At 50.5% G+C, this 14,384-nt stretch overlaps 1 long non-coding RNA gene across 2 annotated transcripts; it reads left to right on the top strand.

The window, feature by feature from the left end:
• The first annotated feature begins 1,321 nt into the window (after window positions 1-1,321).
• Window positions 1,322-8,516, top strand: LOC105093246 (uncharacterized). Of its 2 annotated transcripts, none has more exons than XR_837538.3 (5): window positions 1,322-1,613; window positions 2,174-2,409; window positions 3,065-3,738; window positions 4,988-6,945; window positions 7,560-8,516. It is a non-coding gene; the product is annotated as an uncharacterized LOC105093246 (long non-coding RNA). The 2 variants fall into 2 exon arrangements; XR_004135491.2 differs by having other exon boundaries at window positions 3,065-4,009.
• The last annotated feature ends 5,868 nt before the right edge of the window (window positions 8,517-14,384 follow it).

Genomic DNA, 14,384 nt, shown 5'->3' with positions numbered 1-14,384 from the left:
CACAGGGCAGACAGCAGGTGAGGGCGTCCGCATCCTGCTTCCATACAGACGCGGACCCGGAGCCCCTGGCTTCTGCTCATTTTCAGGAGTGGCCCCCGAGAGCCCAGGCGCCCCTCCTTCCACCCTGTCAGGCAAACCTGCTCCTGAGGTGAAGCTGAAACTCGGAGAGCCTCCCCCAGCCCCTCAGCCGCTGTAATTAGCAAGAAGGAAGGACCTGCTTCTGCCCAAATGCAAACCATGTCAGCTTCCTAAATACAAAGCCCACAGAACCTTCACATGCAAACATTTCATTCCTTGACCTGTAGCCAAAAGTCACTCTGATCATGCCTCAGTTACGTCCTTTTTTCTTGCTAATTTCTTCTAGAAAACAGTAGTTTTCTTTAAAATAAGGTTTTTGCATTTCCGATTATTGCCCACAAAGAAAAATGTAGTGATTTTAAAGGAATGATGTTCTATAGAGTTTCCGTTTTTAAAATTAAAACAAATGGTGGGTAAACGCATCATTAAAATATTAAATAATGGAATTAAGTTATGGCATGTCAGAACAGCTTGTTTACCTTACAGCTGACAAAAACCGTAGGAATTTTTACAACAGCGCTTTGTGGAAGGCAGGGGACATAATTATCACTCACACCCCACCCGCAAATGATATCTTCTTTCCTCTGTTGGAGACTGCGGTTCTAAACTGTAAGAATTTTAAGTCGAATTATAGATTGTGTTAAAATAAAACGTGATTTAAAAAAAAAAAACGCCAGCGACACCTGCATCTGTCATCCCAGCTGCTCTGGTCATTCCTGCTGGCTGATTAGCAAGGTGTTCAGTCGTGACCCGCGCCCATTTAAGTGGCCACGTGGCCGTGGGAGAAGTGCTTGGGGTCTGGGGTCGCCCCTCTTGTCCGGCATGTGTAACCCACAGTAACCCTCTGATAACCGACCGGTCTAACCGGAACGGCGCACGCAGAGGAAAGTTCAGCAGAGTGATCGCTGACACTGACGGCGCATGTCCAGCCGGCTCTGCCGGAGAGTGCTGGCAACGCTGGTGAAATTGTAGAAAATTGCTTTTTCAGGAGACTTAACAAATAAACAGAGAGAAAATTTCCAGGGTTTAGCAAAAGGACACAGGCAAAGACCGCAGGCTGAAATCATGAACGGGCAGCACCAGAGGACGAGGGAGCCGGCAGCCAACACCCGGCCAGGGTTCATTATTCGTCCTGAGCAGCTGTTAGGAAAGTTAATTTTTAAACACTTTGAGGTGATTAAGAACCGGGCAACACTCTAAATGTAAATAAGTCCCGTTTCACTTCCTCGAGCCCGCCTCTGACTGGGGCGGTCACCCGCTCCGTAGCCTGCTGGTCACTTTAAGACCCAGTCTCGTTCGTAATTAACCCTGCCTCCTCAGGAAGCCACCGCTTAGCACGCTCGCTTATAAACAGAAGCACAGGAGGCCTCGCTCTCCACGCCTCGCTGGAGAAAAGCTGGGTTATCACAGAAAGCCACGGTAAGGCCTGAAGCCTTCTTGTGTCGGTGGCAGAGTGCTGACCAGGTATTTGGGGGACGGTGGTGTCATTTCCTTCCACCGGCAAATCTGAAGTCACTTGAGAGACGTCTGAGCAAGTGAGTTTTGGTCTTTTTTCTTGATAACGAGATTTCTGTCCCTTCAACTACGGCTTCTGGGAGGAGCCCCATGAGTTATGCATGTCCCAGTCACCTTCTCTCTCTCCCTGCATATCCACTGTTCAAGTCCCCTGTCTTATCATAACCAGCCAGGTCGCCCCGAAACTTAACTTCCATCACGACTGCTGGGCACCGCCTGCCCCACGGGCCTGGATGGCCCAGTTCATATCGTATGCTCTTCACTGAGAGTCAGTGCGCTGCTGTAAGATTGTGTAACTGCTTTACCCTGGAGACCCTCATAAAAATGAGTGGGCTGACTCATAAAACTGTCCCACTGTGCAGAACTGTCAACAGCTCCCTTAGAGGCAGGACGCATCCAAGGCCACAAAAAGTGGGCGCCCTCGGTGCCAGAGAACAGAGCCAGCCACCGCTCGAGGGCGTGTCCCTCCTTGCCCCGGCGGCCGCGTTTGGCCTGAGAACTGCAGTGCCAATTCTTTTCTCCATGTTTTGCAAGTCGGCAGCGTTTCCTCACTCAGACTTCCCTTCTGTTTCCTCTTCAGCACTGTTTGCAGACACAGGAAAGGGCCAGAAGCTCACATGAGGACAAGGCCCCTGCTGGAGCTCGGTCCTGTTGACCAGCCGTGTGACGGGCTGTCAGCGTCACCGTGTTTACACGAGGGATTAAATAAATAGTCTCTGGGCAGCTGCTGGTTTTACTCTCCGCTTTTCAGACTCAGAATGATGTTCCAGAAGAGCGAGCCTCTGACCCAGTATATTGAGCAGAAGCAGCTTGGAGGTGATTCCATTGCCTAGAATGTTTGTAAGCCCTCCACGAGCAGCACTCAGGGATGTACTGAGACAGAGTAAATCTCTTCCTTAGCCAGCCACAAGAACAACCAGCACCTCAACCCAAAATAGCCCCCTTCCACCACCCTCAGGGAAGAGCAGAACCCGAGACACCATCATAGATGCAGATCCAGCAGAGGAGAGTGGCAAGGCTGCGACCTCCTGGCTGAGAGAGCAGGCCCTTCCACTGATGGGTACAGTGTGCGAGACTTGCAGATTAAATGCAAACACACATTTCACCTTTCCTAAAGCAACTGGACCACGGGGGGGTGGTGCAGAGGGGGCCCCTGGGGGGGTGGAGCCTAGAGCTGTGGTTCTCAAAGCTGGGGCCCATTAATGCCTTCTGGGAACGCATCAGAAATGCAGATCCTCAGATTTACGGGTCCGAGCACAGCTCATCTGACATCGAGGTGCTGTATGCCAACCCGGGCTCTGCTGGCCATGGAGCAGTCACATTCCTTAACTCCAACATCCATCCGGAAAACAGGCAGGGATAAGCCATCAGGACTGCTCAGTGAAGGGGTTCGGCCTATTAAACACTTAGTAGAAGGCCCACAGTAAAAAATATTAAATCTTAGCTGTCATTGTTTTCATTCTTTTGAAAGCACTGGGACTGGAACAAAGTATGTGCCCAGTACCGGAGACACGTGGACGAATCCATGAACGACTGACCAGATTACAGATGCTCAGCTCGTGCTGAAAGGAAAGTGCTCATGCGAGTGCAAAAAAGGACCCTTGCTTGCAGAACGCAGATGAGAAAAAAGCACGCACTCTCCTCGGAGAGCTTGCGAACCTCACATGCATTTAACAAGTGGGAAGTGAAGGGAGAAAGAGAGGAAACAGTCACGCAGAGGAAACGGGAAAGGCAGGAACTGGAAGTAGCTGCTTCCTGTATTAGTCCATTAGACCGTGGCTCTGAGCGTGCCTCCTCCGAGTGGTCACCCCACAGCCTGAAGTTCCTGACGTCCCGGGCGTACGTCCTCTTCTCCCTCACCAATGTCCCTGCTGTTTCAGGGCCCTTTTTCCCGATGAAGAGGTGCTTTGGGTTCCCCTAGCTCTGCTGCTTGAGGGGGGCTGCTGATCGGGGGATTGAGGAAGGGTTCCGAGAGTACCAGGTATGGGGGACAAGGTGGGACCGTGGGGCTGCAAAGCAGGAGGCAGAAGACGTCTGTTCACGGGGTCATCACAGCAACACCTGCTCGTGCGGTCATCAGAACAATCGATTCCGGCTTCAGAAAACAGGGCTGCCACAACCACACCAGGTGCAAAATGAGCCCAGGTGAGGAAACGAAAGCTACCAGCTGGGAATCTCTGTGAAAACCAGATAATTGGATAGCTCTGCCGCCCTCACTTTGTGGCAAGACAAACCTGCAGTGACCTGATAGCCTGAGAAAGGATTTCCCGAGGCTTGAGCTCATGACTCAACAACAAACCCCAGCAGAGGCTAAGGGAGATTGTTGTTCAGGCTGACGGTGTGTTTCCTCTGCTGGACACGGCTACCAAGTTCTAGAAAGTGTAAGGAAGCAAAGAGGCCGCTGCAGAACGTAGAGGTAGGTCTCCAAGTGAGTTTAGCTGGCCATTTCTTCAGTTTTCTACCCAGAGTGGGTGTACCCCATTCGAGGAACCACCAAAGGCACTTCCTGGCAGTCTGCAGCGAGAGTGACAGGCTTGACCTAAAGCTTCAGCCGACAGAGTTGCCTGCATTCAACAGCGTATCTGCGGCAACGTCTTAGGGCCACGACCGGTCACCACCGTCCCACCTTCCCCAAGCCACTCTGATCGAACTTTCCTCCGGTGGCTGAGGCAGGTATAAAGTACCCTGGAGTCAGTTAGTTGCATGCCTCTGCGATGCACACAGGTTGCTGTCTGTCCTGGGGGGCGGGTGTCTTACCGAGTGCCTCCCAGCTGCTCACCGCCATTTCCCGGCCTTGATCTGACCCGACAACTCTTCCTGGTGGAAGAGGTTTCTGTTCTCTCTTGTCCAAAAGTCGTTTTTCTCTCCATCTGGCCCCAGTGAGCAATTTACGTCCCTTCACTGTCCCCTTCCCCGCATCCCGGATCATTTTCCCAAGAGAAAGGGAATTCTAGCCGGGAGCTTCCGGAACCCATACTGCTGAGAGATGGCACTGCTAAATGGTTGAGGGGGTCATTTTGTCCCTGGAGCACACAACACTTTTACTAAATGAAAATCCTTTCCCCCACCTGCCTTTTTTCCCCCCATAATAGTAATTCTTTATTCATGAGGTCTTTTTATTTCCGTGAAAAACACTGAGGTCATTTTAGGTTTTAATTACAGTAGCATTTACAGTTGTATTGATTTTAACTCTGTAGAAGTAAGCACTGGCCAGACCTTTCCCCACCCGTTTCTACTCTAAAAAATATTAAGGAGGAAAAGATGGTTTAAAATGGTCATGAATCTCAGTTAGTAACAACCGTTAGCTGTAGATTAATTCTCATTTCACCTAAACCTGCCCTGAATTTTACATCCAATTAATTCTCCTATTTTTGTCTACACCCTCTGGCTAAAGGTATTTTCGCAGAAAGTAAACTACGACGGGAAACTCGATGTGGATGCCGGTAGCATAAGAAGCTTGGAATGAACGTGACGTTGCTGTGAAGTAACCGAAGCTGAGAGAACTAGTTTTGCTACTTAACTGAGTAAACTGGGCGACCACCTCATTTCCCCGGCCCCCGACGTCTTCCTCTCCTGTCGTTGTTGTTGAGGTGTGGTTGATCTACAATGTGGTGTGAGTTTCAGGGGCACAGCACAGGGTTCCGACACATCAGTGTGCACAGGTGCACACCCGTGCGCTTCTACAGGCCCTTTCCCCTGGTCTCCTTTCTTCAGTCACCTCGTTCTTATCTCCAGCCCTCTGCTTCCTGGTCCTTACTGTTCTCTATCCAGAATCATTAGGTCTGTTCTACAGGGAAAGTCACCCCCTGCTTCCCCGGAAAAGCTGTCAGACAGGAGAGGAAGTGACAGATTTCTCACCTACTACCAAGAAGGGGAAGGCGCTGAGCACCTAAATGAGTCATGAGTGTCCGCGTTCCACCTGTAAATTCAGCCGCATGCCTCACCCGTTTGCCTTGATTTCCTCTTCCTCCACGGTCCCCAGGAAGGAGACCATTTACTGCCCTAACATAGGGCTCTGTTACACGGTCACTCCATTTCCCAAGGGTCTTACTTCGACCCTGTCTGGTGGTGAAGGGCCCACGACTGTGCTCAGGCAACGCGGCAATGAATGGGTCGCTTACTGAAGTCTGCTCTCTCCTCCTCGTGGTCTCCGGAGGAGCTGTTACTTGGCATCGCTTCCTGCAGTTGCACCATTAAGGGGGTGTCACCAGGTCAACCACAAGGACCCTCACCTCCGAGAAAGTGGCATGTTGTCATTACACAACTGGCATTTACAGAAACCATCAACACGGCAAAACAGTGCACGGCTGTGTGCACAGCAAACAAACAGGAGTCAGGAGTCGGGGAGAAGTGGGTCTGAACCTCTGCACCTCTTCCAGCAGCCTGTTTCCTCACCCGGAAGATGGGAAAACAGCAGTATTTCCCTCACAGAGTCACTGCGAGGATGAAGAATGCACCTTGCACATGGCGCGCTCCCTGGCATCTCGCTTGTGCCTATAGGCAGCTTCCCGGCTTTACAGCTTTACGAGTTAACCCGGCTACCCTGGCAGCGTCGAGATGAGGCAGGTGAGGGAGCGTGACTGTCACCCCCATTTCACAAAACAGTGAAATCGGATCGGACGGATGAGCTGACGTGCACGTTCACGAAGCAGGTGGCGGAGCCGGCACTGAACCCCAGGGTCCCGGGGCCTCCGAGATGCACACTCATTCTCATAGTGTGTCAGACTGTCTGTTGATAGAAACCTCTTTTATGACTCACATAAAAGGATTCTACTTGGTTCTAGCATCGACCACGTGAAGCAGGCGGGCTAGACCTTGCTTTGCAAGTTGACAAACGAAGGCAGCAGAGCGGCAGGGACCCAGTGGGCGGCCTCTCACCCAGTTCCCCGCCCAGGGAACCAGCCCGCGACTCTGCCCCGAGAAACAAAGTCCTTCTTGAACCAGCGCAGAATCTGGTGTTTCAGTTAGCTACCCCTGCCCTAAAGACCTCCAAAAATTAACTATTTTCCGTCTACAGAAGGCAATTCCAGCAAGTCCCTCCCAGAATTTCTTAAGGGGCCCTTTGGACAAGCTGCCTAATAAACGCAGTCTGGAGACGCCACCTGGTCTCGGCTCCGCTTTGCAGACGCTGGAGGTGGAGGCGACGGCGGAGGCGTAGGGAGGGTGCGCACTGGCCCCGGGCCACCTGCGCGGCAGCGCGGGAGGGTCCCCGACGGCCCTTTGCAGACCCAGCTGGGCGGGGCTGCCCCCGCCCGGGAGAGGAGACGCTGTGGCGCCGTGGGAGCGCTGGTAATTCTGCAACCAGCAGATGGAAGGGCAGAGAGAGATCACCAGGAACCCTCTCATTGCGAGGTATCTCTAATTTGTGCAATTATGTAAATGCATGATGCAGCCCTCCTGGAACCGTGGGGCTGCCTGACAAGGCCGGCTTGGACGCTGGCTGGTATTTAGTGGAAGGATGGGGGCCCGGGGGCTGGGGGCTGGGGTCAGAGGAGAGGGCCTTATTCAATTCAAATATTGCATACTTTTGGAATCTTTTATTTCTGCTTCATTTTCTAAATCTTAGACTGAATCAGAATGAGACTTTAGCTGTGTGCTACCATCCAGTTTTACAATAAATTTTATAGGGACTGACAGTCCCTAAATGGAGTTATTTCTATGTGACAAGCAAGATCAAAGAAGGCGAGTGGGTGATTCGACAATAATGGGGAGGGGGCGGACTGCACACCCGCGGTGCGGGTGCTGGGGGAGGGGGAGCTGGTGCCGGACCCGTGGGAACCACACAAGCTCTTGGCCGCTGTGCAGATGAAATAGATCACTTACTCTCATTTCTCAAGTGATTGTGGTAAAATGTCCAATTGAAATTAATGTATAGACTAGTAACGATCTTTGTATTCACTTTGACATAACAGTGACTCGTATTTGAAAATGCCTTGGCTTGAGACTCCTTTTGTTTTGTCTTCCAGAAGCGTCAGAACTGGATTTGATGGTCAAGTAAGGTCTCACCTCTGATGAAAAGCATCCATCACGTCTGGCTCAGTCACCCGCGGTGCCGCGCCTGCAGCCAGCTCTGCCTTAGACTCCCAGTTATCTGACACCATTCGTTTCCTTTGTTTAAGTCAGTTTGGGGCAAAAGCATCCCTGGACATAATGAGGGAAAGAACGGAACCAAAGAGCATAACAGACAACACGTTTGTCTGAGCCTTAAATAGAAAAACACTGCTGGTGGGAATGCAGTTTGGTGCAGCCACTGTGGAAAACAGTGTGGAGATTCCTCAAAAGACTAGGAATAGACTGACCATATGACCCAGGAATCCCACTCCTGGGCTTGTATCCAGAAGGAATCCTACTTCAGGATGACACCTGCACCCCAATGTTCATAGCCGCACTATTTACAACAGCCAAGACATGGAAACAACCTAAATGTCCACCAACAGATGACTGGATAAAGAAGATGTGGTATGTTTATATGATGGAATACTATTCAGCCATAAAAACTGACAACATAACGCCATTTGCAGCAACATGGATGTTCCTGGAGAATGTCATTCTAAGTGAAATAAGCCAGAAAGAGAAAGAAAAATACCATATGAGATCGCTCATATGTGGAATCTAAAAAAAAAAACATAAATACAAAACAGAAACAGACTCATAGACATACAATACAAACTTGTGGTTGCCAATGGGGTGGGAAGGGACAGACTGGGATTTCAAAATGTAGAATAGATAAACAATATTATACTGTACAGCACAGGGAAATATATACAAGATCTTATGGTAGCTCACAGAGAAAAAAAAGTGACAATGAATGTATGCATGCTCATGTATAACTGGAAAATGTGCTCTACACTGGAAATTGACACAACATTGTAAAATGACTATAACTCAATAAAAAAAAGTTAAATAAATAAATAAAACTGTTCTAAAAAGAAAGAAAGAAAGAAAGAAAAAACAAAAGGAAAAAGAGACTGAGAGAGCCAACACCTTAACTCGCACAACTGGTGGTGACAGCAGGGGTGGGGCCGGGGGGCAAATGCTTGGTGCTTGGTCTCCACATGTTTGCACGAGCAGTAAGTATGGATTACCCCACCAGCCAGCCAGGCGAAGACCGAAAGGATGAGTAGAAATCATCACTTGTCTAAACACCCAGATAAACCGTGCCAAGTGTGTGGGGACACACACAGGCGGGGAGGGCGATGTGTACTCTGTGAAGGGAAAAAAGCAGATCAAGATATTTTAATAATCATGAACGTATATGCATCTGACCATATAGCTTATCAGGGATTAAACACCCTCCTCTCAGAAAGCGATAAATCAAACTGTCGAAAATTAGCAACCACAGAAGCTCTAACAGCATGAAGAGAAACATTAGGTATATGTAGAGACTTACACCATCTAATATAAAAATATAGTTTTGTTCAGGCATACATGTAATATTTACAGAAGCTGAACAGGTACAGACCACATAACAGGCGGAAACACCAATATCTTGGGGTCTGCTTGCTTATCACAATGAGACAGAAGTGAAAACAAGTGACAAAAATGTTAGCTAAAAATAGTCCATATGTCTGGAGACAAAAACACCACTAAATACATCTGATCTGAAGAAGAAATTATACAAAATTTTAAAATACTAAAAAGCAAACAAGAAAAAGTGCTTCTCAATCTGTACGTAGTAGAACAAATGCAGTGCTCAAGGGAAGTTTATAATTACAAATATATTTGTCAGAAAAGAAGAGAGAGAAAAAATAAATCACCAAAGTGTTCTAAGGGTCCATGTAATTGTCGGGCACGTTTGTACAGAAAGCTTTTCCCTGTGGCTTTAATTCAATGCAGGGAGACTTAAGAAGACACACTACCTCCTTAACTTCTCCTTATCGAAGATCTCAGTTTATGTTCTTCTAGGGACTGGCAGGTTCCTGTTCCTGGGAGTATTTATTCTCCATGTTCTATCAAGGCTCGGAGGGATGACTCACTTTGCTGGCACCGCACTGCCGTCCGCAACAAGGCACCGGCTATAAGATTCAGGACCAGCCCCTCAGCTGCCACGTGCAGGGCTCCGGAGGATTCCTGGCCCCCAAGCAGCCGTGCCAGGAACCTTTGTGAAGCTGCCTTCTTCCCAGGGAGCCCCACACGAGCAAGACCTACACGGACTCGTCAGGCCTTTCTCGTCTCCGGACCCAAATCCGGTCCCCTCATTCTTTTCCAAATACTGATTGGGAAATACTGAGAACCAGCCCAGTAAGCCATCGAATGACCACCTGAGTGAAACTGACACCTGTTTCTGACAATTAAAAAATATTTATTTATATTTTTGCTTTATATTGATAAAACAGAACTAAATGCTCTGAATATATATATATATATATATATATATATATATATATATATGTGCACACATATATATACACATATAAATCAGAGTGAAAGAGAACATTTAGTCCTTTTTTGCTCTAAGTTCTAAGGATACAGGAAAAAACCAAAATGACAATTATCCCCGCCCTGGGACCTTACAGTTTAGTGGGGGAAGATGGGGCAACTAGCAAAATATGTACCACATGGTACCATGGTGCTGCGGAGAAAGGAGAGCCAGTAACAGACGAGGCAGGTGAACGGTGGGAGAGAGATGGGCGGCGATGATGAAGGACAGATCTGGAGCTGCGGTGGACTGCGGTCAGGAAAGAAGGCCGTGTCACCCTTCTCCAGTCAGCCAACACCAGACCCTCTGTCACGGGAGACCCCACTTCCTTCATCCTTGCCCCATCCAAGCCACCACCAACTTCTTTGTAAGTTCATTCATCCCGTCTTGTAACCCATTTCTCCTCCCCATCCCCCACATATGTATGTCCCCGTCCTCTCTCCTCCCACCAAGACCCAGCTCACACCTCTCCCCTTCCAGGCAGCCTTCCAGGATGCCTCCCTGGCTTCTGTGCCCCATCTCGTTTACTGTCAGCAATGCTCTTAAAGCCCTTAGCCCTGACTGTGGCCAACTCTTGGCTGTTTAAGTACAAAGGGAAATCGCAGCAATGATGCTTTGGGGATGACACTCTCTCTGTATCACAGAACACGAGCGATAAGGAAACAGTACATTCAGTGTCAACGCTGTGCTGCAAAGACCCGTGACCGGCCTGGCAAAGTGCTCCTGGAGATCCAAGGGGTTTCACCGCGTTGCTTCTGAAGCCCCAGCCTCCTCGTTCCAACAACGGGAGCGAACAATCCCTGCTTCGTGGTACTGCTGGGAGCACTGACCAGAGTTCAGTCCTCAGCATGTGCTTGGAACACAGCAAGCCACTTGGTGTTCACAGCCACCATCACGTGAGAGGTGAGGCTTCTCTTCTGCCTCCCCTCCTGATGACCCTCCCCCTCCCCCCGCCACCCCGGTTCAGATTCCCAGAGCCACCTGCCTCCTGCTTCCCTCCTGGCGTCAGTTTAAAAAGCAAGCCCACTGGGACTCATTCAGACCTGCCTGGTATCTCGAGGCTCATGTCCATGTGCCGCCTCAGCCAGCATCTGCATCTTACAGCTTCTAAGTGTGGGAGAGCTCCCAGGCTCACAGGTAGGTTGGGAGAAAGGTGGGCAGGTAAAGGAGTTTCAGAGCGGAGTTCTCCCTCCTGCTTCCCCACAGTGGACAGTGAGGAGCTCACCCAGCTGCTGCCGTGGACAGCTGCCTTCGTGGTCAAGGACGTTCTCCGGATCTCACATCCAGCCCCTGAGAGCCCTCCCCGCCCCATCCTGTCAGGAGTCCACTGTGTGCAGCCCCCCCACCCCCCGCAGCTAGCCAGGGGGTTCTGGGGACCAAGGAGACAGGCTCCCTCCTGAGGACACCACAGACGACCACAGGAGCGCCTTGTGGGAGGCTCTGTAAACAGCATCCCAGTCTCCTCTGCATGTAAGCTTCTCACCATAAATGAACATCCAGCATCAAATGTCAACCCCATTTTTGGTGTGAACTTGGGTAGCTTGAACCCAGGATTCAGGAGCTGGCAATTCCCAGGGCAGATAACTGCCAAATGCATCTCTGAGTCTGCCAAGTCAGAGCCAGAGCCCAGAGGGAGCGCCAGGGGCTCCAGCAAAGAGCAGCGCGCCTGGCCCTGCCTCCACGTTCTTAGACAGCAGGAAGATGCGGAAATACCTATGACTCCTCACGGGCCTCGTGAGCCCCTCTGAATGCAAGTCCCTTGAGGGAAGGCTGCTTCCGACGGCCCGTGATTCCGTCAGACCTTAGCGCCTCGTACGCAACTCAGGCTTCCTCCCGCTGCTTAAGCAGAAAGATGCAAGAGTGGAGTTCTCCACACTCCACATCCCGTCCGACGGTGTTCGTGGGTGGGCCCCCAAGGGGGGGTGCCGTTTCACGGTGTTCAGCTTCAGTTTAGCTCTGTGTCCTACACGTGATGGCAGGAAACTGGGCAGTGTCACCCCGTGCTGACGGGAGGGAATCCCAGCGCTAACAACAGCCAGAACACAGGCGGGAGAGGTGGGAACTGCCGTGTGGTGTCTTGCTGAAAGGGACAAGACTCGTGAAATGTTTCCACCGCTTATTCAAGATTTTCCTTGTAAATCACTGGCTGGAGGCGCGAGGTTGTAAATCACTTCCAGTGACGCCAGCTGCCACAGACCCTGGGCTGACAAGGCCGAGGCTCCGTGCGAGCAGCTCCACCCTCCGCGGAGCTGCCGCTGGTGGGGCTGATCCCCAGGGAACGCCACTAATAAATAGGTCCCACCTACATGGGGACCAAAAGAAAATGCTTAGTGAAGAAGAAAACTTGTTTTTTTAGAAAAACCACCTGAGCGGTAGAATTTCTTGCTTTGTCCTGGTGGCTTTAGGGATGGGCTGTAACGAGCGCCAAGCAGCAGGCAGGCTGCCTCATTAGCCTCGCCGGCACCTGCTCGCACACCTGTTCCTGCTCGTTAACCCTTCCCGTCTGATGGCGTTTCCCTATCTTCCGAGGAGGAGGCATTCTCTCCTCTCCTGGGTAATGACTGCGCAGGGTACGCAGCGGAAGACGGTCCCCCTCAGGGTGCACCCAGGAATCAGACAGGGTCCGGCAGTCCAGGCTGCACAGGAGGAGGTGGGCACCTGGTCCACGGGCACCCGGGGCAGAAACCCTTCCCCCAGCACAGTGCTCTCTCCTCACCTTATAAAATACACTCTCATCGCAGGCATGTTTGCAGACAAACAACGTTCCTGTTATTTCATTTTCTCCCTGAACTCCTAACCTGCCGTGACAGTAATCGTGCTTAGCAGAGTGTCCAGATTTACTGGGGTTGGAAGGTTTCAAACGACGGATGCAGCCTAATAAATCCTCACACCAGAGTGATCGGAATGAGACACAGATTCTCAGAGATGCTCACAGCCCCTCTCACGATGCCCGGAGAGGGTACAGGTGCAGTCAGGGTCGTCCCTCGACAGCTTCTCCCAGACCCCTCCCCGCGGTCAGGAGAGACACACGTTCCAGGGCAGCGTCGGGGCAGATGCACTGACCCACGCCTAAACGGTGTGGTTATTTGCTTTTATTGTATTGTATTGTATTGTATTGTACTGTATTTGCTATTAAGCCAGTTACCCAGATTTCATGAGAAAAATAATTAGATCTTTTTTCACTCTAAGATGCTCCCCAGTTTAACTCAGCAAAGCCAGTTCAAAGCCAGGGAGCAACCTGGAAGACTTGGGGGGAGGGACACTTTGCAGGGCGCTGCTCCCGAGACACACACTGGTCCCGTGACTTTGGTCAGCTCCCTAAACTAAGTTTTCTTTCAAAGCTGAGGTGAGAGCAGGTGCCCTGGTGTCCCCTGGGGCCCCTCTGAGGGTCCCAGGAGACGGGAGCGTGTGGCAGGGCTTTGTAAGTATAAGTTACTCCCCAGGGGAAAGGGTTGTTTCTTGGTCCATTTACAACCGGTAAAGATTTGGGATTTTGTAGTAAAGGAGAGGGGCCATGGTAATGCCAGGTTTTTGTGCTAATTTTTCTCAGTCTTAGCTCACCCTGTCTCGGGGTCTACAGGTGGATACAAAGCATCCGGGGTCCTTCGCTGCCACAGTTGAACTTACCTGGACCCACCTGCCTCCGCGTTTCCCTCCTCCTCATGTGGGCAGTCCTAGCTGCTGCAAAGCCCTGGGTGCAGACGGAGGCTACGCCCCGTAAGTTTCCTTAGGAGGACGTCTGAATAGGAAATTGTGTATCGTGCTGAAAGAATGAGAAATTGTCCAGTACAGATTTCCCAAATAGGAGGCTTTCTGGCTCTAGAAAGAGTGAGATGGGAGAAGGGCCCCCAGGGGGTCTCTTTTCCTGCACATCTGGACAGAGACCCTCTTCCATCTTATTTGATGAAAAACTCCTTAAGGTCCTAGCAGCTCATGCAAGTCAGTCAGCAAGCTTCTCTTTCTTTCCCCTGCTGTCTGCCTGGTCCAACTCAAGGTCACCTCACCTGGACTATGAAAGAGCCTTATGACCTGCCTGCCTGCCAGCCATGCCCTCAAACTGGTTTTCACAAGAAGAAGACAGCTGTTTATAACATAACTCTATCTGTGTCATTCCCTAATTAAGACCCACTGATAAGCACTCCCCCCTCCAACCAAATGCAGAGCAAAAATAGATAAAATAGAAAAGCAGAAACTAAAGGTGTTAATGAGGCTCAAAAATCAAGACAAATCTCTCCGTGAACCAGAAACAGAAGAGAAACAGAAGGTACTGGGCTCTGAGCCCATTCTGGAAGGAGGCGGTCTGCATTTTGATTCCCGTGGAGCCAAGAGGATAAAATTACCCGACTCAGGAGTGGGGGTCCCTGCTAGTGTC

This window comes from Camelus dromedarius, chromosome 26 (genome assembly GCF_036321535.1).
Source record: "Camelus dromedarius isolate mCamDro1 chromosome 26, mCamDro1.pat, whole genome shotgun sequence".
Taxonomy (NCBI): Eukaryota; Metazoa; Chordata; class Mammalia; order Artiodactyla; family Camelidae; genus Camelus; species Camelus dromedarius.
The sequence above is the reverse complement of the archived record's forward strand: the minus strand, read 5'-3'. Positions and strand labels throughout refer to the sequence as shown.